The sequence below is a fragment of the Pteropus medius genome, unplaced genomic scaffold (genome assembly GCF_902729225.1).
Source record: "Pteropus medius unplaced genomic scaffold, Ma_sr-lr_union100, whole genome shotgun sequence".
In the NCBI taxonomy this organism is placed as follows: Eukaryota; Metazoa; Chordata; class Mammalia; order Chiroptera; family Pteropodidae; genus Pteropus; species Pteropus medius.
This window is the reverse complement of record NW_024353909.1, coordinates 1,052,307-1,061,148: the sequence shown is the minus strand read 5'-3', so window position 1 is coordinate 1,061,148 and position 8,842 is coordinate 1,052,307. Positions and strand designations below refer to the sequence as shown.

At 41.3% G+C, this 8,842-nt stretch overlaps 1 protein-coding gene across 1 annotated transcript in view; it reads right to left on the bottom strand.

Moving 5' to 3' along the window:
* Window positions 1–8,842, bottom strand: part of TANGO6 (transport and golgi organization 6 homolog) — a 128,613-nt gene that overhangs the window by 2,018 nt on the left and 117,753 nt on the right. The window lies entirely within an intron of this gene.

Here is an 8,842-nt window from a genome sequence, read left to right as displayed (position 1 = left end):
CTACGGAACCATATCCTATCTATCTTGAAAAGGCAATATAATACAAAAAAGTACATATGAAAAAATAAGTCCCTCTTCTACTCCAGACTCCTAGTTTCCCTTCTCAGAGGATATCATTCTTAATTGTGAGAAATATTCTAGGTGTTTACAAGCATTTATATGTACATGCTTTTTCTCCCCCCTTTTTTAAAGCAGAGAATTATATGCTACCTGTTATGTGCCATGACTTTCCCTTTCATTTAACATATTTTGAAGGTCTTTTGTCTACTTGGCACATAAATAACTTAAAAAAAAATAATTGCATAAAATGAATGTCACAAAATTTATTTACCCACTCTCCCAATGAAACTCATTTGAATCATGTTTTAAATATTTTGCTATTGCAAATATTGATGCAATAAACATTCTGCTACCTAAGCCGTTGCAAGCACATACAAATATATCTGTAGGACAAATATCTAGAAAAGTCAAAGGGTAATGCACACTTAAGATTTTGGTAGATAAGGCCAGAGAGGTTGCAAGAATCTACATTTTTACCTAACACTCTGAAAATTCCTGTTCCCCATGTTCTCACCAGTACTATGTATTATAAACTCATCTTTGCTAATCCGGTAAGTGGAAAATAGCATCTTGCTGTTTTAAACTTGCCTCTTTCTAATAAATATATAAAATATGTTTTTTTCTGGTATGAATAACTAAACTTTTCCTTATTGATTTGTAAGAGCTCTGTGCATACGAAATAGGTCTATCATCTATCACGAGTTGCAAATATTTTTCTTTTAATGGCACACTTCAGGCTGGATGCAGTACCAGCTGGTACTTGTTCTTTTTGAAAATTTTTTTCCAGTGAGGAAGTTTACATTTTTAATGGAGTTAAATTTATCAGTGTTTTCCTTTAGGGTCTGGATCTTGTATTTTGTTTAAAAGAAATAGGGCCTACGATCTTAGTGACAATACTATGCTGTTTCTTTCTATTTATTAATAGTGTTATCTATGTGCATCAAGTTGGGTTTATTTCAGTATATGTAAGCAGCTATTACACAAATTGGTTCAAATGGACTTTGGTGGGTAACAAGTATATGGTCTGGGCCCAAGGTCCACAAAGCGTTCCATACAAGTATATTAAGCATGTACCACCACATATCTTGGACTTGCTAAAGAACAAAGGATCCTTTTCATCTTTTGTATTCTTGATCAGCATGGGTATTGGGGAGTGAAGGAGGAAGGTAGGGGAAAAGGGGTACACAAATCAAGCCCCCCAAGCCACTTGCTTGTCTCCTGCTTATCCCCTGTGCTCCAGTTGTGTAGGTTTTTTCTTTGTCTGAGCAAAGCTCCTTCCCAACTCAAGGCCTTTTGCATACACTGTTCCTTTCCTCAGCCTAGAACTTCACTCTACAACTCCTACTTATTCTTAGCCTAAAATTCCATTTCCTCAGGGATCTCTTTCCTTAACACCCACTGTAAGTCTTACCCTGCCTGTAGTTCTGTCCATAGCCCCCATCACAATTATAATTTAAATATTTATTGTGTAATTTAAAAAGTGTTTTCCATACTAGGTCACATGTACTATTGACACTGAAGCCATGTCTTGCCTTTTTCACTCTAGTATAGTCCTAGTGCCTCATATGATAGTAACTGGCACATGGCAGATATCTAAAAAATACTTATGAATGAAGGAAGGCATGCATGCTACTCCTGGCCAGTCTCTCACTAGGTAAACACTAAAAATTGAAACAATACTAGACAACCTGGGTCAGCTTCATGGGTGTATGATCTGTGCAGTCACATAGGCACCCACAATCAAGAGCTTGTGCTTGGTTTAATATGCTTTGCCATCTTAAAATTCTTAATAATTTTATCTTTGAACTTGTGTTTTTGTACGTGAAGTCCAGTGAGACAAAAGAACATGAGTGTGCGCAGAAGAGACATGCCCAATATGTATGTCTGTCATTCTTTGGAGTACATTCGAATATAGCGTCGGCCATGCCCCATGAGCACAGAATTCTGATGGACCCACCATGTGTGGGAGCCCAGCAAGATTCAAAGCCAGTAAAAATGGAGCATGTTTGTTATGTTTACAACTGAGCAAATGGAGGCACTGATACTCTAGAGGGGCAGCACTCTCCATTTGACCTGAACTTGCTAAACACAGAATGAAGGTAATGGTTTTCTAAGAAACATGCTTCCTTATTGTAGCCAACCATTTACACTGAAAATGATGACAGAATGAATAGGACGACCCACAGTTCTTATTTCTTTCAGTCCATTCTTATTCATCAGTAAACTGAAGGTAAAGCTTCTTGGCAGAATATGCATGTATCAAGAAGTGAAATAAAACAGTTAAGTTAGTTTTGTGTGGAGTTTGCACTGTTCTGCTAAGAAGGAAATACATATGCATGTACAAGCTACGGAATACAAATTATGTAATTTTGGTGATTGCACATATGAGTTAAATGCTCATATTTGCATTGAAAATTGGCATTGCACAGTATAAAGAGACATAATACAATTCATGCTAATAATTTAACATTTAAAATTTTCTTTACTTAGAACAACATTCATATCAAATAATAAATACCATAATAAGTGAGAAACAGTGTGGAAGGAAAAAACTTTATATTTTAAAACCATGTGGATGAAAAATACTAAACCTGACACACTCAAGGGAGGCCCGCATGGTGGGCCTTACAAACCCAGAGGCCAAAGTAACCACACAGGGTGGTCTGATTTAAAAATTCCTAACTAAAAGCAGGTCATAGTGGTTTCCTTGACAAAGATCAGTCTTTAACTTTGAAACTTGTCTCTTGTCTTTGTGCATCTAAGATAACATACCTTTGAAATGTCAGAGTGATCTTCTTTTCCAGACCTCCTGAAGGCACAGCCGTGGGCACCAGAGCACTAGGCTGCATCATTATCTTGTTGCCCACACACCATTTCTATGTGCTGTAAAAGTTCACTATATGGTACCCACCAGTATAAAAGAAGTCTGTCTGTTTTACTTTTTATCCAGTCTCAGAGATTTCCCCACTTTGCTTTCTCCTGCTTCCCTAATCCACCATCAATGAATTTCATGTACCCCACCCCTCCCTTTATATCTCCTCCTTTGATTCTAATGTATAAACTACGCTGTAGAACTGCCATTCTCCAGAGCATTTTCTCAATTTGTTGAGATTTGCTTCCTGGCAACTGTTGTCAGTTTGGGTCAAATAAACTCTTATAAGACTTTTTCTTAGGCTGGATGGTCTTTCTTTGACAACCATTAGCAGCACTTTTTTCTTTTTCTTTCTTTTTTTTTTTTGAACAAGGGACCTGGCCTTTTCACTTTGCACTGGGGCCCACATACTTTGCAGTCAGGCTTGTAGACAACTGTCAGTGCTCCTTGCCCAATGTCACCACATTAAGTGGTAGGCAGACCTCACAAAGATATTGCCTCATCTCTGTTGTCCACTTGTCTCTTGGGTTTTGTCAAAAAGCTGCTGATACACAATAGAAGTTAGGTTCTCCTGGCGCAGGCATCTGACTTTAACTATGGCACTATCCTGACTGCCCTTTCTTTCCTCAAGGCTGGCAGTGTGAAAAAGAGAGATGATTCCAGAGAGAAGATGACTCTTTCTGCAGCCTCATGATTACTCACTCATTCTGTAATCATTATGAAGGGCCCACTACGTGCCCAGGCGTTGTGCTGGTGATAAAAAGATGAATAATGCACAAACCCTACCCTCTGGCAGCTGTAGCCTAGCGGGGAGGGAGACACACACCCCACACAGTATGATCCTCACTCTAAAAAATAAATGTACAAGATTCTGTGGAAGCAAAGGAAGTGATTTCTGCCTGTGTAGGTGGGTGGGGGGAGAACATCGCCCTACCATGCAAAAGGGCTTTCACTCCGACTTTTATTTGTAGCCAATGGGTGGCACCAAGGAGTGGCCTGGGGAAGCTTCAGAGAGTCCCTTCACCTCACAGTCACCTCACATAAATGCAGATCCTAAGCAAAGCAGGCATGCTTGTTATGCAAATACAGCTTAAAGACAAGTCCCAAAGTGTGTCTTATACAGAAATTCTAGAGTTCCCACGGTTTATTATGAGGTCCTCTTTTTTCTTTTTCTTCTAGAGGAATCTTTGCCTAGTCAGAAGTAGCTTAGAGCTTTTTTGCTAGGGCCTCCTAACATTCAGAGTAAAGTTAGCTTTTACTTTTTAAAAAGAGAAGTTCTAAGGCACTCTGTTCTTTCCTGGTGTGGGGAGGAATTTTCCCCTCAACACTACTGTGACCTTAAAATAACAATAATGCTTGTGCAAACACCACTTCGTACTTGAGGGGTGCTGAGTTCCTTATTATCAGTTACCGGATCTCCTTTTGTAAGTAACTGAGTGTTAGGCAAAGGCTCCTTCTTAATTAATGGGTCTGTCTTAGCTACCCAACCTGGTATGGTTTCTCCCCAATCCCTGAAACCCTGAGGATCCCGCACATCACAGGACTTCCTCTGGACTCCCCAGGGATCAAAGCTTCCTGCCAGCCAGGGATTGCCACCAAATCCCATGGATCAGAAGCTGAATACAAGGAGAGTTCAAAGGTAAAGTTACTCACAGGAGCCTCTGTGGTGGGCAGGATACAGGTAATCCCATGGAGGAAACCTCTCATTAAGAGTTCAACATACCTGCTCTTCAGACCCCCATGCATCAAGGCTCAAGGACTCCAGGGAAAGGTGGAGGGGGTACAGGTGTGAGGGTGTGGGCTAGGGATATCTTAAAGTAGTACCGAGATTCTTAGTCTGAAAATTCTTTGCAAATGGGTGAGGTTCAGGTGCTTCTTAAAAGCATTTAGAGTGTGAGTCCTGCATACGTGTGCGCGTGCGTGTGCGCGTGGGCACACACACACACACACGCACACACTCTTTCTCTCCTCCCCTCCTCTCCCTCTCCAGGCTCCAGTTCCCAGAAGCACACAATACTGGTGCTTCGGGGACCAGGATAAATCTTTAGGGTTAGACATGGCTTGGAAAACACCAGGTGAGGCAGGGCACACTGAAAAAGGAACTGTGTGAGCAAAAGACTGCCTTGGGCACACAGGTGCACTTTGAATGGGAAAGCAGGAAAACAGGGTTTGACTCTTTCATTGAGCTTGACCTGGAACATCCTGCAGTGGTTATTGTATCTGAGTTAAGATCAAAAGAAACAATAAATGGCAAATATCTTTCTTCTTCTTTAATTCCTAAGTTTATTTATTTATTTGATTATAAAAGCAATATAACCACAACCCAGAATATCTGTAAAATAGAAGAAAAGTCTCTAGACAAACTACCTCTCTAACGCAAGCTCCATTAGTAAAGACATTTAGTAATTAGTAGACTAAGTTACATTTGAAAAAATTATTTTAACATTTTAAAAGTCATTTACACTTCAAGATGATTTTACAATCGTAACTTAGGTGAATGAAGCTGCTATTCTTCTATTATTATGTGAGATCAATAAGACACAACATAAATGGTCAAAAACAAAACATTTACAAAAATAGGAACTCAGAAAGATATGATCTAGCAGAAGATATTCCATCTATAATTTCTTAATATTTATAGGGAAAATAAGTTACTAAATATAAAAGGATAAAAAAATTAAATGCTAGCATACACTGATTGTACTTAGAAATTCGGTCTTCTATAAAATCAATAGATGAGGCAAAAAAAAGATCAGAAAGAAAGAAAACAAAATTCCATACAATCCTATTAAACACCAATTGTGGTTCCCTTTGTGGCTAACAAATAAATAAGTATTGGGCACAAAGACAGAAACAGAACTGACAGAGAAGTCAGACACTGAAATAAAAGGCAAGGGCAGATGGAGACCGGCCTGGCAGACCAAAACATTCTCTAGATTAGGGCCCAGAAGAGGAGGCCCCAGAAGCTGACTAGTTCTGTTTAAAAATATGTTGGAATAAGCATTAGGTGTGGTGAGAGTCTGCCAAAAAATTCTAGGCCAATTTCTAAGAACCCTCATTTTGACCACTGTGCCTCCATGTTAAAACCAATGCAAGATTTGGTGGCTGAAGGGAGTGAGAGGGAAGAGATGAGGCTAGGAATAGTGCAGAGAGTCAAGATCATCAACAGAGCACAACTCGGCCAACATTTCCCAAAGCCCGTGCAGGAGGCCATGCTCAGCACTCCGGGTGATGAGGGCCAGTGCCTACCCTTCAGGAGCTCACCACCCTGTGGGAGAGACAGACGCTCGGAGCTGAACCTAATGGTCTGGAGGCAGGTGAATCCGGTGAAGTGAATCCTGGTGCTCCCAATTACTAGCTAGGGAATCTGAAGCAACTACTTCAGCTCCTGGAACCACTGATCTCATCTGTAAAATGGGGATAACAGGCCTTCTTTTAAGGTTGTAAGAATTAGAATTCATGTCTCTAAAGTTCCAAGCACAAGGACTTGCATATGGTGGGTGCTAAATAAGAGCCAGTTTGTCAGTTTCCCCCACTAACACTATGATCACTTTGAGGCCCAGAACTGTGACCGTCTTGTTACTCTTCCATCACTGAGGCCTAGAACGGAGAGTGGCCTGTAGCAGCTCTGGCATATAGTAAATTTTTGATGAATGAATGAATAAATGAATGATAACAATAGCTAATTCTTACATGATATCTGTTATGTGCGAGGTCTGGTTCTAGGCATGTTATCTATAATAATTCACTTAATCCTCACAACAGCACAAGGAGAGAAGTGCTATTATTATCTCCGATTTCCCCAGGGCCACACAGCTACTAACAGGTAGAGCTAAGATCCAAACCCTGGCAGCCTGACTCGGAGCTGATGTTCTTCATTAACTAACATACTATTCTGCCTCTCAAAGAAGTTATTATTTTCTCTACTATGAAGTGGGGAGCATAAAGCACATATACTGCCTACCTAACAAGTTCATGTGGGATCGAAAGATCACAAATGCATGTGAGAGTACGTTGCTATCATAAGCAAAGTGATATAATTCAAAGTATTGTTGCTATTATCACTCCAACATTGGGTTTAATACCAAGGAGCTCAAAAAAAAAAAAAATGAGGGGAAAAATCACAGCTCTGAAAATGAAAAATAGAGAGCAGAGATCAGAAAAAGAGTGATCAGGAAGATGAATAAATGAAGGGAAGTTAGAAGAAAAGGAAAGGGGTGTAAAAGGGGAAAGAGACGTGCTGTCGCCCGTCCGAGCGCAGCACCAGGGCCAGACTGGGCACCTGACGACCAGGGACGCTGACCGCGCTGTCCCACCAAGCTGAGAGCAGCGGGAGAGATTCTGCTGAGCCAGTCGAGGAGCCCAGCTCTGAGGTCTTAGAGGTGAGCTGCCTAAGATAATGGGCAGGAAACAGACTGGGGAAGCAGGACAGAAGTGGACAATCCAGAGCTCATTCAGGGCGCTCTGGCCTAAAGAAGAATAAATGCTTTACTGATAAAACCCAAACCTTCGCTTTGATGGGTCTATTAAAAAGAAATGAGGGCCGATTCAGACAGAAGGATTGGGCTTTTGAGACACCTCCCTAAAGTGCTTGCTGGCAGGGTCAGCAAAGAGAGACAAGGTTACTAATGTCTGAGAGATGTCTGTCTCTGCCTGACAGACACGGAATCTCAAATGTGCTTAAGTTCAGGGTAGTGCTATTATTAACCCGAGGTTACTGAGCTTTTCAAAAACCTTTTATTTTCAAAGTATTTTTCTCTGCCTGACCCAGAGATAAATGGCATTTTTACCCTTTCTGGATCGTGTCTGTTAAATGGGGAAGGTATCGAAAGTGAAAATTGGAGATGGGTGAGGAAGGGATAGGGGGTGGCAGTATCGTGTGTGATTTTCATGAAGAATAGGGGAAAAAATTTAATTGGTCAAGTGCCAAAAATGCTAGAGAAATATAGACAGGATGGGCAGGTTAGGGACAAAACCAAGACTGCCACTATGGTTAACACCTGGTGGGGATGACAGCTCAAGGGTCCGAAACAAAAAGTAGGCGAATGTACTTACTGACACCTAATTGTGTGTGCCGCTAGGCTAGATTACGCTGAGGCATGCTGCCCAAGGCTTTGAGGTGTCCGAGACCAGCATTACCGGGGCTGCATCCAGCTCGTTGCGGCAAGGACTGAAACAGCAGCTGCTCTGGTGCTAGGAGCAGCGGTGGCAGCATCTTTCAGAATGTCTTTAAATAGCAACCTGAGGAAGGCAGCAGCTTTTCCTACACCCCCACAGGCACGGAAATAGAACAAAGAAGGCAGGAAAAATGGCCGGAGTATGTGCAAAGGCAGCAGGCTGCTGCTTGTAAGAGAAATCGGGAGCTTTGTCCTTAGAAGGTGATTACAATCCCAGCTTTCAAATTGTATTTCATCACCACGTCTGGGAAAAAGTTCTCCATTTTTCCTGGCCCTTGAAGCTCCCCATGCAGCACCCTGCTGAGGGAGCACAGTCCTACTTTCTTTCTGCACCTAACGTGCCCGCGCATGATTAGATGGCACCAGCAAAAGGCTTACTACCATTTATTGAGTGTTTACTACACTTCCATCTCTGTGCTAGCCCTTCATACAAATCATCTCATTCAATCCTATGAGGCAGTTATTAGGCCCAGTTTACAAATTAAGGTAAGGGGATTTAGAGAGGTTTAGTGATTTGCTCAAGGACATTGCTAGAATTCAAATCTGTGTCTGCAAATCTTGCTTTTAAATATATGTGCTTACTAGGAAATCCAATATGCAAAAGGAAGCTATGGAGAGACTGTGATGTTTTTCTTGCATCATCAAAGCTGTTTATTTGGATGAGGCCTGGTTAGGGAGGAGCGGGTACAGCCACCAAGCTATTACTGGCTGACTGCAAGGTTTGAGTTTCTTT